Raw genomic sequence first — 9,629 nt, forward strand, 5'->3', positions numbered from 1 at the left:
CACGAGTATAAGTTAGCGTTTACATTGACTCATGTAAGAAAGCTTGCTTTGCCAAAAACTTGCTGTCAGAAGTGGGATTTGAACCCACGCCTCCATTTGGAGACCAGAACACCCATGTTGGGGGAAGAATTTGCTCTTGAGTCTGGCGCCTTAGACCACTCGGCCATTCTGACATACTGGCAAAGACATTTTAGTCCATTCCTTAGCCGTGTGGTTTACCATATGGTCAGGCGTTATGTGCAATATGTGAAAAAATTACAGAGAAATCTGGAATGTCATGTAGGTCTACTGTATTTGTTGATGTATACTAGAAAGAAAGTTTTGTTTTGTCTTTTACCTCAAATGAAACCAAAGACACAATAGTATTTCCTGTTTCAACGTAAAGTCCACAGAGCCTACCGTCAGGACCGCGTGGCCTAATGGATAAGGCGTCTGACTTCGGATCAGAAGATTGAGGGTTCGAGTCCCTTCGTGGTCGATGAGTTAATAGAGCGCTGCCTAAGTGCTATCTTTTGAATTTGATTACACGAGTATAAGTTAGCGTTTACATTGAGTCATGTAAGAAAGCTTGCTGTCAGAAGTGGGATTTGAACCAACGCCTCCATTTGGAGACCAGAACACCCATGTTGGGGGAAGAATTTGCTCTTGAGTCTGGCGCCTTAGACCACTCGGCCATTCTGACATACTGGCAAAGACATTTTAGTCCATTCCTTAGCCGTGTGGTTTACCGTATGGTCAGGCGTTATGTGCAATATGTGAAAAAATTACAGAGAAATCTGGAATGTCATGTAGGTCTACTGTATTTGTTGATGTATACTAGAAAGAAAGTTTTGTTTTGTCTTTTACCTCAAATGAAACCAAAGACACAATAGTATTTCCTGTTTCAACGTAAAGTCCACAGAGCCTACCGTCAGAACCGTGTGGCCTAATGGATAAGGCGTCTGACTTCGGATCAGAAGATTGAGGGATCGAGTCCCTTCGTGGTCGATGAGTTAAAAGAGAGCTGTCTACACAACAGTATTTCCTGTTTCAACGTAAAGACCACAGAACATACTGTAAGGACCGCGTGGCCTAATGGATAAGGCGTCTGACTTCGGATCAGAAGATTGAGGGTTCGAGTCCCTTTGTGGTCGATGAGTTAATAGAGCGCTGCCTAAGTGCTATCTTTTGAATTTGATTACACGAGTATAAGTTAGCGTTTACATTGACTCATGTAAGAAAGCTTGCTTTGCCAAAAGCTTACTGTCAGAAGTGGGATTTGAACCCACGCCTCCATTTGGAGACCAGAACACCCATGTTGGGGGAAGAATTTGCTCTTGAGTCTGGCGCCTTAGACCACTCGGCCATTCTGACATACTGGCAAAGACATTTTAGTCCATTCCTTAGCCGTGTGGTTTACCGTATGGTCAGGCGTTATGTGCAATATGTGAAAAAATTACCGAGAAATCTGGAATGTCATGTAGGTCTACTGTATTTGTTGATGTATACTAGAAAGAAAGTTTTGTTTTGTCTTTTACCTCAAATGAAACCAAAGACACAACAGTATTTCCTGTTTCAACGTAAAGTCCACAGAGCCTACCATGAGGACCGCGTGGCCTAATGGATAAGGCGTCTGACTTCGGATCAGGAGATTGAGGGTTCGAGTCCCTTCGTGGTCAATGAGTTAACAGAGAGCTGTCTAAGTGCTTTTTTTTTTAATTTGATTACACGAGTATAAGTTAGCGTTTACATTGACTCATGTAAGAAAGCTTGCTTTGCCAAAAACTTGCTGTCAGAAGTGGGATTTGAACCCACGCCTCCATTTGGAGACCAGAACACCCATGTTGGGGGAAGAATTTGCTCTTGAGTCTGGCGCCTTAGACCACTCGGCCATTCTGACATACTGGCAAAGACATTTTAGTCCATTCCTTAGCCATGTGGTTTACCGTATGGTCAGGCGTTATGTGCAATATGTGAAAAAATTACAGAGAAATCTGGAATGTCATGTAGGTCTACTGTATTTGTTGATGTATACTAGAAAGAAAGTTTTGTTTTGTCTTTTACCTCAAATGAAACCAAAGACACAATAGTATTTCCTGTTTCAACGTAAAGTCCACAGAGCCTTCCGTCAGAACCGCGTGGCCTAATGGATAAGGCGTCTGACTTCGGATCAGAAGATTGAGGGTTCGAGTCCCTTTGTGGTCGATGAGTTAAAAGAGAGCTGTCTAAGTGCTATCTTTTGAATTTGATTACACGAGTATAAGTTAGCGTTTACATTGACTCATGTAAGAAAGCTTGCTTTGCCAAAAACTTGCTGTCAGAAGTGGGATTTGAACCCACGCCTCCATTTGGAGACCAGAACACCCATGTTGGGGGAAGAATTTGCTCTTGAGTCTGGCGCCTTAGACCACTCGGCCATTCTGACATACTCGTGAAGACATTTTAGTCCATTCCTTAGCCGTGTGGTTTACCGTATGGTCAGGCGTTATGTGCAATATGTGAAAAAATTACAGAGAAATCTGGAATGTCATGTAGGTCTACTGTATTTGTTGATGTATACTAGAAAGAAAGTTTTGTTTTGTCTTTTACCTCAAATGAAACCAAAGACACAACAGTATTTCCTGTTTCAACGTAAAGTCCACAGAACATACTGTAAGGACCGCGTGGCCTAATGGATAAGGCGTCTGACTTCGGATCAGAAGATTGAGGGTTCGAGTCCCTTCGTGGTCGATGAGTTAATAGAGCGCTGCCTAAGTGCTATCTTTTGAATTTGATTACACGAGTATAAGTTAGCGTTTACATTGACTCATGTAAGAAAGCTTGCTTTGCCAAAAACTATCTGTCAGAAGTGGGAATTGAACCCACGCCTCCATTTGGAGACCAGAACACCCATGTTGGGGGAAGAATTTGCTCTTGAGTCTGGCGCCTTAGACCACTCGGCCATTCTGACATACTGGCAAAGACATTTTAGTCCATTCCTTAGCCGTGTGGTTTACCGTATGGTCAGGCGTTATGTGCAATATGTGAAAAAATTACAGAGAAATCTGGAATGTCATGTAGGTCTACTGTATTTGTTGATGTATACTAGAAAGAAAGTTTTGTTTTGTCTTTTACCTCAAATGAAACCAAAGACACAATAGTATTTCCTGTTTCAACGTAAAGTCCACAGAGCCTACCGTCAGGACCGCGTGGCCTAATGGATAAGGCGTCTGACTTCGGATCAGAAGATTGAGGGTTCGAGTCCCTTCGTGGTCGATGAGTTAATAGAGCGCTGCCTAAGTGCTATCTTTTGAATTTGATTACACGAGTAAAAGTTAGCGTTTACATTGACTCATGTAAGAAAGCTTGCTTTGCCAAAAACTTGCTGTCAGAAGTGGGATTTGAACCAACGCCTCCATTTGGAGACCAGAACACCCATGTTGGGGGAAGAATTTGCTCTTGAGTCTGGCGCCTTAGACCACTCGGCCATTCTGACATACTGGCAAAGACATTTTAGTCCATTCCTTAGCCGTGTGATTTACCGTATGGTTAGGCGTTATGTGCAATATGTGAAAAAATTACAGAGAAATCTGGAATGTCATGTAGGTCTACTGTATTTGTTGATGTATACTAGAAAGAAAGTTTTGTTTTGTCTTTTACCTCAAATGAAACCAAAGACACAACAGTATTTCCTGTTTCAACGTAAAGTCCACAGAGCCTACCATCAGGACCGCGTGGCCTAATGGATAAGGCGTCTGACTTCGGGTCAGAAGATTGAGGATTCGAGTCCCTTCGTGGTCGATGAGTTAACAGAGAGCTGTCTAAGTGCTATCTTTTGAATTTGATTACACGAGTAAAAGTTAGCGTTTACATTGACTCATGTAAGAAAGCTTGCTTTGCCAAAAACTTGCTGTCAGAAGTGGGATTTGAACCAACGCCTCCATTTGGAGACCAGAACACCCATGTTGGGGGAAGAATTTGCTCTTGAGTCTGGCGCCTTAGACCACTCGGCCATTCTGACATACTGGCAAAGACATTTTAGTCCATTCCTTAGCCGTGTGATTTACCGTATGGTTAGGCGTTATGTGCAATATGTGAAAAAATTACAGAGAAATCTGGAATGTCATGTAGGTCTACTGTATTTGTTGATGTATACTAGAAAGAAAGTTTTGTTTTGTCTTTTACCTCAAATGAAACCAAAGACACAACAGTATTTCCTGTTTCAACGTAAAGTCCACAGAGCCTACCATCAGGACCGCGTGGCCTAATGGATAAGGCGTCTGACTTCGGGTCAGAAGATTGAGGATTCGAGTCCCTTCGTGGTCGATGAGTTAACAGAGAGCTGTCTAAGTGCTATCTTTTGAATTTGATTACACGAGTATAAGTTAGCGTTCACATTGACTCATGTAAGAAAGCTTGCTTTGCCAAAAACTTGCTGTCAGAAGTGGGATTTGAACCCACGCCTCCATTTGGAGACCAGAACACCCATGTTGGGGGAAGAATTTGCTCTTGAGTCTGGCGCCTTTGACCACTCGGCCATTCTGACATACTGGCAAAGACATTTTAGTCCATTCCTTAGCCGTGTGGTTTACCATATGGTCAGGCGTTATGTGCAATATGTGAAAAAATTACAGAGAAATCTGGAATGTCATGTAGGTCTACTGTATTTGTTGATGTATACTAGAAAGAAAGTTTTGTTTTGTCTTTTACCTCAAATGAAACCAAAGACACAATAGTATTTCCTGTTTCAACGTAAAGTCCACAGAGCCTACCGTCAGGACCGCGTGGCCTAATGGATAAGGCGTCTGACTTCGGATCAGAAGATTGAGGGTTCGAGTCCCTTCGTGGTCGATGAGTTAATAGAGCGCTGCCTAAGTGCTATCTTTTGAATTTGATTAAACGAGTATAAGTTAGCGCTTACATTGACTCATGTAAGAAAGCTTCCTTTGCCAAAAACTTGCTGTCAGAAGTGGGATTTGAACCCACGCCTCCATTTGGAGACCAGAACACCCATGTTGGGGGAAGAATTTGCTCTTGAGTCTGGCGCCTTAGACCACTCGGCCATTCTGTCACACTGGCAAAGACATTTTAGTCCATTCCTTAGCCGTGTGGTTTACCGTATGGTCAGGCGTTATGTGCAATATGTGAAAAAATTACAGAGAAATCTGGAATGTCATGTAGGTCTACTGTATTTGTTGATGTATACTAGAAAGAAAGTTTTGTTTTGTCTTTTACCTCAAATGAAACCAAAGACACAATAGTATTTCCTGTTTCAACGTAAAGTCCACAGAGCCTACCGTCAGGACCGCGTGGCCTAATGGATAAGGCGTCTGACTTCGGATCAGAAGATTGAGGGTTCGAGTCCCTTCGTGGTCGATGAGTTAATAGAGCGCTGCCTAAGTGCTATCTTTTGAATTTGATTACACGAGTAAAAGTTAGCGTTTACATTGACTCATGTAAGAAAGCTTGCTTTGCCAAAAACTTGCTGTCAGAAGTGGGATTTGAACCCACGCCTCCATTTGGAGACCAGAACACCCATGTTGGGGGAAGAATTTGCTCTTGAGTCTGGCGCCTTAGACCACTCGGCCATTCTGACATACTGGCAAAGACATTTTAGTCCATTCCTTAGCCGTGTGGTTTACCGTATGGTCAGGCGTTATGTGCAATATGTGAAAAAATTACAGAGAAATCTGGAATGTCATGTAGGTCTACTGTATTTGTTGATGTATACTAGAAAGAAAGTTTTGTTTTGTCTTTTACCTCAAATGAAACCAAAGACACAATAGTATTTCCTGTTTCAATGTAAAGTCCACAGAGCCTACCATCAGGACCGCGTGGCCTAATGGATAAGGCGTCTGACTTCGGATCAGAAGATTGAGGGTTCGAGTCCCTTCGTGGTCGATGAGTTAATAGAGAGCTGTCTAAGTGCTATCTTTTGAATTTGATTACACGAGTAAAAGTTAGCGTTTACATTGACTCATGTAAGAAAGCTTGCTTTGCCAAAAACTTGCTGTCAGAAGTGGGATTTGAACCCACGCCTCCATTTGGAGACCAGAACACCCATGTTGGGGGAAGAATTTGCTCTTGAGTCTGGCGCCTTAGACCACTCGGCCATTCTGACATACTGGCAAAGACATTTTAGTCCATTCCTTAGCCGTGTGGTTTACCGTATGGTCAGGCGTTATGTGCAATATGTGAAAAAATTACAGAGAAATCTGGAATGTCATGTAGGTCTACTGTATTTGTTGATGTATACTAGAAAGAAAGTTTTGTTTTGTCTTTTACCTCAAATGAAACCAAAGACACAACAGTATTTCCTGTTTCAACGTAAAGTCCACAGAGCCTACCATCAGGACCGCGTGGCCTAATGGATAAGGCGTCTGACTTCGGATCAGAAGATTGAGGGTTCGGGTCCCTTCGTGGTCGATGAGTTAACAGAGAGCTGTCTAAGTGCTATCTTTTGAATTTGATTACACGAGTATAAGTTAGCGTTTACATTGACTCATGTAAGAAAGCTTGCTTTGCCAAAAACTTGCTGTCAGAAGTGGGATTTGAACCCACGCCTCCATTTGGAGACCAGAACACCCATGTTGGGGGAAGAATTTGCTCTTGAGTCTGGCGCCTTAGACCACTCGGCCATTCTGACATACTGGCAAAGACATTTTAGTCCATTCCTTAGCCGTGTGGTTTACCGTATGGTCAGGCGTTATGTGCAATATGTGAAAAAATTACAGAGAAATCTGGAATGTCATGTAGGTCTACTGTATTTGTTGATGTATACTAGAAAGAAAGTTTTGTTTTGTCTTTTACCTCAAATGAAACCAAAGACACAACAGTATTTCCTGTTTCAACGTAAAGTCCACAGAACATACTGTAAGGACCGCGTGGCCTAATGGATAAGGCGTCTGACTTCGGATCAGAAGATTGAGGGTTCGAGTCCCTTCGTGGTCGATGAGTTAATAGAGAGCTGTCTAAGTGCTATCTTTTGAATTTGATTACACGAGTAAAAGTTAGCGTTTACATTGACTCATGTAAGAAAGCTTGCTTTGCCAAAAACTTGCTGTCAGAAGTGGGATTTGAACCCACGCCTCCATTTGGAGACCAGAACACCCATGTTGGGGGAAGAATTTGCTCTTGAGTCTGGCGCCTTAGACCACTCGGCCATTCTGTCATACTGGCAAAGACATTTTAGTCCATTCCTTAGCCGTGTGGTTTACCGTATGGTTAGGCGTTATGTGCAATATGTGAAAAAATTACAGAGAAATCTGGAATGTCATGTAGGTCTACTGTATTTGTTGATGTATACTAGAAAGAAAGTTTTGTTTTGTCTTTTAGCTCAAATGAAACCAAAGACACAACAGTATTTCCTGTTTCAACGTAAAGTCCACCTAGCCTACCATCAGGACCGCGTGGCCTAATGGATAAGGCGTCTGACTTCGGATCAGAAGATTGAGGGTTCGAGTCCCTTTGATGTCGATGAGTTAATAGAGAGCTGTCTAAGTGCTATCTTTTGAATTTGATTACACGAGTATAAGTTAGCGTTTACAATGACTCTTGTAAGAAAGCTTGCTTTGCCAAAAACTTGCTGTCAGAAGTGGGATTTGAACCCACGCCTCCATTTGGAGACCAGAACACCCATGTTGGGGGAAGAATTTGCTCTTGAGTCTGGCGCCTTAGACCACTCGGCCATTCTGACATATTGGCAAAGTAATTTTAGTCCATTCCTTAGCCGTGTGGTTTACCGTATGGTCAGGCGTTATGTGCAATATGTGAAAAAATTACAGAGAAATCTGGAATGTCATGTAGGTCTACTGTATTTGTTGATGTATACTAGAAAGAAAGTTTTGTTTTGTCTTTTACCTCAAATGAAACCAAAGACACAACAGTATTTCCTGTTTCAACGTAAAGTCCACAGAGCCTACCATCAGGACCGCGTGGCCTAATGGATAAGGCGTCTGACTTCGGGTCAGAAGATTGAGGATTCGAGTCCCTTCGTGGTCGATGAGTTAACAGAGAGCTGTCTAAGTGCTATCTTTTGAATTTGATTACACGAGTATAAGTTAGCGTTTACATTGACTCATGTAAGAAAGCTTGCTTTGCCAAAAACTTGCTGTCAGAAGTGGGATTTGAATCCACACCTCCATTTGGAGACCAGAACACCCATGTTGGGGGAAGAATTTGCTCTTGAGTCTGGCGCCTTAGACCACTCGGCCATTCTGACATACTGGCAAAGACATTTTAGTCCATTCCTTAGCCGTGTGGTTTACCGTATGGTCAGGCGTTATGTGCAATATGTGAAAAAATTACAGAGAAATCTCGAAGGTCTACTGTATTTGTTGATGTATACTAGAAAGAAAGTTTTGTTTTGTCTTTTACCTCAAATGAAACCAAAGACACAATAGTATTTCCTGTTTCAACGTAAAGTCCACAGAGCCTACCGTCAGGACCGCGTGGCCTAATGGATAAGGCGTCTGACTTCGGATCAGAAGATTGAGGGTTCGAGTCCCTTCGTGGTCGATGAGTTAATAGAGCGCTGCCTAAGTGCTATCTTTTGAATTTGATTACACGAGTATAAGTTAGCGTTTACATTGACTCATGTAAGAAAGCTTGCTTTGCCAAAAACTTGCTGTCAGAAGTGGGATTTGAACCCACGCCTCCATTTGGAGACCAGAACACCCATGTTGGGGGAAGAATTTGCTCTTGAGTCTGGCGCCTTAGACCACTCGGCCATTCTGACATACTGGCAAAGACATTTTAGTCCATTCCTTAGCCGTGTGGTTTACCGTATGGTCAGGCGTTATGTGCAATATGTGAAAAAATTACAGAGAAATCTGGAATGTCATGTAGGTCTACTGTATTTGTTGATGTATACTAGAAAGAAAGTTTTGTTTTGTCTTTTACCTCAAATGAAACCAAAGACACAACAGTATTTCCTGTTTCAACGTAAAGTCCACATAGCCTACCATCAGGACCGCGTGGCCTAATGGATAAGGCGTCTGACTTCGGATCAGAAGATTGAGGGTTCGAGTCCCTTCGTGGTCAATGAGTTAACAGAGAGCTGTCTAAGTGCTATCTTTTGAATTTGATTACACGAGTATAAGTTAGCGTTTACATTGACTCATGTAAGAAAGCTTGCTTTGCCAAAAACTTGCTGTCAGAAGTGGGATTTGAACCCACGCCTCCATTTGGAGACCAGAACACCCATGTTGGGGGAAGAATTTGCTCTTGAGTCTGGCGCCTTAGACCACTCGGCCATTCTGACATACTGGCAAAGACATTTTAGTCCATTCCTTAGCCGTGTGGTTTACCGTATGGTCAGGCGTTATGTGCAATATGTGAAAAAATTACAGAGAAATCTGGAATGTCATGTAGGTCTACTGTATTTGTTGATGTATACTAGAAAGAAAGTTTTGTTTTGTCTTTTACCTCAAATGAAACCAAAGACACAATAGTATTTCCTGTTTCAACGTAAAGTCCACAGAGCCTACTGTCAGAACCGCGTGGCCTAATGGATAAGGCGTCTGACTTCGGATCAGAAGATTGAGGGTTCGAGTCCCTTCGTGGTCGATGAGTTAAAAGAGAGCTGTCTAAGTGCTATCTTTTGAATTTGATTACACAAGTATAAGTTAGCGTTTACATTGACTCATGTAAGAAAGCTTGCTTTGCCAAAA

The 9,629-nt window shown here is 42.4% G+C and overlaps 25 non-coding genes across 25 annotated transcripts; 13 read left to right on the forward strand and 12 right to left on the reverse strand.

The window, feature by feature from the left end:
- Nucleotides 1-63: 63 nt before the first annotated feature.
- TRNAL-CAA (transfer RNA leucine (anticodon CAA)) lies at nt 64-173 on the reverse strand. The gene is made up of 2 exons: nt 136-173; nt 64-109 (listed from the first exon to the last, which is right to left on the reverse strand). It is a non-coding gene; the product is annotated as a tRNA-Leu (tRNA).
- A 232-nt stretch (nt 174-405) lies between these two features.
- Nucleotides 406-478, forward strand: TRNAR-UCG (transfer RNA arginine (anticodon UCG)). Its single transcript has one exon. It is a non-coding gene; the product is annotated as a tRNA-Arg (tRNA).
- A 582-nt stretch (nt 479-1,060) lies between these two features.
- TRNAR-UCG (transfer RNA arginine (anticodon UCG)) lies at nt 1,061-1,133 on the forward strand. Its single transcript has one exon. It is a non-coding gene; the product is annotated as a tRNA-Arg (tRNA).
- Nucleotides 1,134-1,243: 110 nt separating this feature from the next.
- Nucleotides 1,244-1,353, reverse strand: TRNAL-CAA (transfer RNA leucine (anticodon CAA)). Its single transcript has 2 exons — nt 1,316-1,353; nt 1,244-1,289 (listed from the first exon to the last, which is right to left on the reverse strand). It is a non-coding gene; the product is annotated as a tRNA-Leu (tRNA).
- A 232-nt stretch (nt 1,354-1,585) lies between these two features.
- On the forward strand, nt 1,586-1,658 carry TRNAR-UCG (transfer RNA arginine (anticodon UCG)). The gene has a single exon. It is a non-coding gene; the product is annotated as a tRNA-Arg (tRNA).
- Nucleotides 1,659-1,769: 111 nt separating this feature from the next.
- Nucleotides 1,770-1,879, reverse strand: TRNAL-CAA (transfer RNA leucine (anticodon CAA)). The gene is made up of 2 exons: nt 1,842-1,879; nt 1,770-1,815 (listed from the first exon to the last, which is right to left on the reverse strand). It is a non-coding gene; the product is annotated as a tRNA-Leu (tRNA).
- A 415-nt stretch (nt 1,880-2,294) lies between these two features.
- TRNAL-CAA (transfer RNA leucine (anticodon CAA)) lies at nt 2,295-2,404 on the reverse strand. The gene is made up of 2 exons: nt 2,367-2,404; nt 2,295-2,340 (listed from the first exon to the last, which is right to left on the reverse strand). It is a non-coding gene; the product is annotated as a tRNA-Leu (tRNA).
- A 232-nt stretch (nt 2,405-2,636) lies between these two features.
- TRNAR-UCG (transfer RNA arginine (anticodon UCG)) lies at nt 2,637-2,709 on the forward strand. The gene has a single exon. It is a non-coding gene; the product is annotated as a tRNA-Arg (tRNA).
- Nucleotides 2,710-2,819: 110 nt separating this feature from the next.
- TRNAL-CAA (transfer RNA leucine (anticodon CAA)) lies at nt 2,820-2,929 on the reverse strand. The gene is made up of 2 exons: nt 2,892-2,929; nt 2,820-2,865 (listed from the first exon to the last, which is right to left on the reverse strand). It is a non-coding gene; the product is annotated as a tRNA-Leu (tRNA).
- A 232-nt stretch (nt 2,930-3,161) lies between these two features.
- On the forward strand, nt 3,162-3,234 carry TRNAR-UCG (transfer RNA arginine (anticodon UCG)). Its single transcript has one exon. It is a non-coding gene; the product is annotated as a tRNA-Arg (tRNA).
- Nucleotides 3,235-4,394: 1,160 nt separating this feature from the next.
- Nucleotides 4,395-4,504, reverse strand: TRNAL-CAA (transfer RNA leucine (anticodon CAA)). The gene is made up of 2 exons: nt 4,467-4,504; nt 4,395-4,440 (listed from the first exon to the last, which is right to left on the reverse strand). It is a non-coding gene; the product is annotated as a tRNA-Leu (tRNA).
- Nucleotides 4,505-4,736: 232 nt separating this feature from the next.
- TRNAR-UCG (transfer RNA arginine (anticodon UCG)) lies at nt 4,737-4,809 on the forward strand. The gene has a single exon. It is a non-coding gene; the product is annotated as a tRNA-Arg (tRNA).
- A 452-nt stretch (nt 4,810-5,261) lies between these two features.
- Nucleotides 5,262-5,334, forward strand: TRNAR-UCG (transfer RNA arginine (anticodon UCG)). Its single transcript has one exon. It is a non-coding gene; the product is annotated as a tRNA-Arg (tRNA).
- Nucleotides 5,335-5,444: 110 nt separating this feature from the next.
- Nucleotides 5,445-5,554, reverse strand: TRNAL-CAA (transfer RNA leucine (anticodon CAA)). Its single transcript has 2 exons — nt 5,517-5,554; nt 5,445-5,490 (listed from the first exon to the last, which is right to left on the reverse strand). It is a non-coding gene; the product is annotated as a tRNA-Leu (tRNA).
- Nucleotides 5,555-5,786: 232 nt separating this feature from the next.
- Nucleotides 5,787-5,859, forward strand: TRNAR-UCG (transfer RNA arginine (anticodon UCG)). The gene has a single exon. It is a non-coding gene; the product is annotated as a tRNA-Arg (tRNA).
- Nucleotides 5,860-5,969: 110 nt separating this feature from the next.
- On the reverse strand, nt 5,970-6,079 carry TRNAL-CAA (transfer RNA leucine (anticodon CAA)). The gene is made up of 2 exons: nt 6,042-6,079; nt 5,970-6,015 (listed from the first exon to the last, which is right to left on the reverse strand). It is a non-coding gene; the product is annotated as a tRNA-Leu (tRNA).
- Nucleotides 6,080-6,311: 232 nt separating this feature from the next.
- On the forward strand, nt 6,312-6,384 carry TRNAR-UCG (transfer RNA arginine (anticodon UCG)). The gene has a single exon. It is a non-coding gene; the product is annotated as a tRNA-Arg (tRNA).
- Nucleotides 6,385-6,494: 110 nt separating this feature from the next.
- TRNAL-CAA (transfer RNA leucine (anticodon CAA)) lies at nt 6,495-6,604 on the reverse strand. The gene is made up of 2 exons: nt 6,567-6,604; nt 6,495-6,540 (listed from the first exon to the last, which is right to left on the reverse strand). It is a non-coding gene; the product is annotated as a tRNA-Leu (tRNA).
- Nucleotides 6,605-6,836: 232 nt separating this feature from the next.
- TRNAR-UCG (transfer RNA arginine (anticodon UCG)) lies at nt 6,837-6,909 on the forward strand. The gene has a single exon. It is a non-coding gene; the product is annotated as a tRNA-Arg (tRNA).
- Nucleotides 6,910-7,544: 635 nt separating this feature from the next.
- Nucleotides 7,545-7,654, reverse strand: TRNAL-CAA (transfer RNA leucine (anticodon CAA)). Its single transcript has 2 exons — nt 7,617-7,654; nt 7,545-7,590 (listed from the first exon to the last, which is right to left on the reverse strand). It is a non-coding gene; the product is annotated as a tRNA-Leu (tRNA).
- Nucleotides 7,655-8,402: 748 nt separating this feature from the next.
- Nucleotides 8,403-8,475, forward strand: TRNAR-UCG (transfer RNA arginine (anticodon UCG)). Its single transcript has one exon. It is a non-coding gene; the product is annotated as a tRNA-Arg (tRNA).
- A 110-nt stretch (nt 8,476-8,585) lies between these two features.
- TRNAL-CAA (transfer RNA leucine (anticodon CAA)) lies at nt 8,586-8,695 on the reverse strand. The gene is made up of 2 exons: nt 8,658-8,695; nt 8,586-8,631 (listed from the first exon to the last, which is right to left on the reverse strand). It is a non-coding gene; the product is annotated as a tRNA-Leu (tRNA).
- A 232-nt stretch (nt 8,696-8,927) lies between these two features.
- Nucleotides 8,928-9,000, forward strand: TRNAR-UCG (transfer RNA arginine (anticodon UCG)). Its single transcript has one exon. It is a non-coding gene; the product is annotated as a tRNA-Arg (tRNA).
- A 110-nt stretch (nt 9,001-9,110) lies between these two features.
- On the reverse strand, nt 9,111-9,220 carry TRNAL-CAA (transfer RNA leucine (anticodon CAA)). The gene is made up of 2 exons: nt 9,183-9,220; nt 9,111-9,156 (listed from the first exon to the last, which is right to left on the reverse strand). It is a non-coding gene; the product is annotated as a tRNA-Leu (tRNA).
- A 232-nt stretch (nt 9,221-9,452) lies between these two features.
- On the forward strand, nt 9,453-9,525 carry TRNAR-UCG (transfer RNA arginine (anticodon UCG)). The gene has a single exon. It is a non-coding gene; the product is annotated as a tRNA-Arg (tRNA).
- The last annotated feature ends 104 nt before the right edge of the window (nt 9,526-9,629 follow it).

The sequence above is a fragment of the Engystomops pustulosus genome, chromosome 9 (genome assembly GCF_040894005.1).
Source record: "Engystomops pustulosus chromosome 9, aEngPut4.maternal, whole genome shotgun sequence".
Taxonomy (NCBI): Eukaryota; Metazoa; Chordata; class Amphibia; order Anura; family Leptodactylidae; genus Engystomops; species Engystomops pustulosus.